The sequence below is a fragment of the Lactuca virosa genome, chromosome 2, assembly GCF_052849685.1.
Source record: "Lactuca virosa cultivar CGN04683 chromosome 2, Lactuca_virosa_CGN04683_v6, whole genome shotgun sequence".
NCBI lineage: Eukaryota > Viridiplantae > Streptophyta > Magnoliopsida > Asterales > Asteraceae > Lactuca > Lactuca virosa.
Genome location: NC_136427.1, coordinates 207,043,634 through 207,046,034, shown reverse-complemented (window position 1 = coordinate 207,046,034; position 2,401 = coordinate 207,043,634).

Genomic DNA, 2,401 nt, shown 5'->3' with positions numbered 1-2,401 from the left:
TAAACTTGTAAAATTCTAAGGGTTTGAAATTTAAATCATTCAAAATTAAACTTTTAATCACAAAATTTAAATTTCAAAACTTGTGGACAAGTTTTGAACTTTTCAAAACACAAGGGATCAAATAACAAATAATATAAATCAAAAGTGATTATCTATATTTGACCTAATTCAATTTCTTGCAAGATAAGTTACCCAATTAATTCAAATAATCAATTTTAATCATATAAGGAATTTATTATCTAATCAATTGGTAAATATCTTTTGTTTTTGGCAAGGATAGTCTCACAAAATCATTAAAATTCGAATTTTATCAGTAAAAACAGATTAGGTAACTATTACATAGCAAAAACAGCAAGAAATCCCGATATTGCCTCTGTCTGACGATCCGACTCGCCGAGTCACTCATGGACTCGCCGAGTTGGGCTGACTCGCCGAGTCCATGAAGTGACTCGCCGAGTCCAGTCGAACAGAAGCCAGAAAAAAATGATTTTCAGCATGTTAAACACACAAAGCATCCATACAACAGAAACCAATCAAGGCTCTGATACCACTGATGGGTTTTATACATAAGAACAATCCTATGTGCTCATACAAACCCTAATGCTTGGATCTAGGTTTCTCTATTGTACATGCAATGAATCCAAGACTTATAAACCCTAATCTAGCATACATAATTTCGAAATTAACATATAACATCAGATCTAGATGTTTACCTCTTCAATGGAAGCTTGAATCTTCTTTCTTGGAGCTTAGAGTCACAAGTGCAACTCCTGTAATGGCTTACAAACACCACAAGCAAGAAGGCAACTATGAGAGAGGAGGGAGGATGCTTAATTTCGGCCTAGGGTTTTCTCTTGGGAACAAGTGGCCGAAAATTGAAGCCTAGGGGTCTTATTTATACTGTAGGCTGCTAAGGTTTCAGTTTAAACCCTAATGGACAGCTTAATGACCAACCAGCCCAAGGAACCTTCTGGAATAGGGCCTTGGATGAAAATATGATGATCCTTCATCATAATTTCGTTCCCCCTTTAGTCCATTAGGTTTCCTAGCCCAAAACTCAACTATCACACATTTAACAGTTTATGCCCCTTTATTTAATTAATCTCTTTTAGTCACCAAATTAATTCCTAATTAATTTATGACTAATACTAATTAAATAAATAAATATGATTTCTCCTTTAATATATTATTCTTATAATATATTAATAAACCATAATATCCTCTCTCTTTCCTTAAATTACCTTGTCAAGTTGCTTTGGTGAAGGCAACCCAAAAGGACCATGCATAACCGGGTCAAGTACATACCAAATATAGTTACGGGCTTAGACACTAATCCAACAGGAGAAGGAAGTCTTGGATCCAGAATCACTACCCATTTTGCAAGGAGTTTGAGGTATCAAGTTCTTATCTTGATGGGTAGATGTTTAGATCTCTCTTTTGGGTTAAATTGTTATGTTTTAGTCATGGGTTGGATGGATGTTGGGATTAGGACGTTCCAAAGCCTTATTCTTTCAGATCTGGGGTTTTCATGGACTCTTTTGGCATAAAGGTGCCAACTTTATGGATTTAAGGGATTCATGCATTCATTAAGTCCCTTATTAAGCTTTTCTTGAACATTTGAGCCTCTCCTAGTCATGCATGAGTGTAAAGTTGGAAACTTTACGTGGTCTTTCAACACTAGGGTGTCAGATATGCAATTTGGGGCTTTGTCTTTGAATATTAAGTGCTTAATGGTAAAGCCCTCACTCTTTTAAGTCTAGGGTTTGGGCTTGGACCCATTTCGGTGGTTCCTAGGGGTAAAGTTGGAAACTTTACCCTTCTAGATCTCATTTTGGACGTGATCTGAGTTGTGAAGCTCTTAGAATCGATAATGTCAGCTTAATGTATTAAGATGTTGGGTTTAAGGCGAACTTGGCGTGTTTATGGTTAAACTCGGCGAGTTGGCTCGGTTTTTTCCCCAACTTTGTAGATAATGGAGAAACACGGCGAGTTGAAGGATAACTCGGTGTGTTGAGTCAAATCGGGCCGTTGACCTTGACTTTTGACCCAGTCTTTAAGCACGTTGTTCTAAGGGGTATTTGAGGTAATCAGAATTTTAATTAAGGAAATTATGGGCTTAGGATAAGGCCCATATGGGGTTGGGCCCAATTTGGAAAATTGGGCCATTAATGGGCCTTTGTGGATCTTTTGGATTTGGGCCTCATTTTTGATGTATGTTGGGTCAGGGGTAAAATGGTCATTTTACCCCAAGTATGGATGGTGGGCCTTAGAATGGAACCCAACTGCTAATTGGGTGTTATTTTGATCTGATAGCTCAGAGGTGTCGTCAGAGAAGCAGCTAGGGATTTCTTTTTGTGAGCTTCTGCATTCGAGGTGAGTCTCCTTACTGTGTTATGGGTCG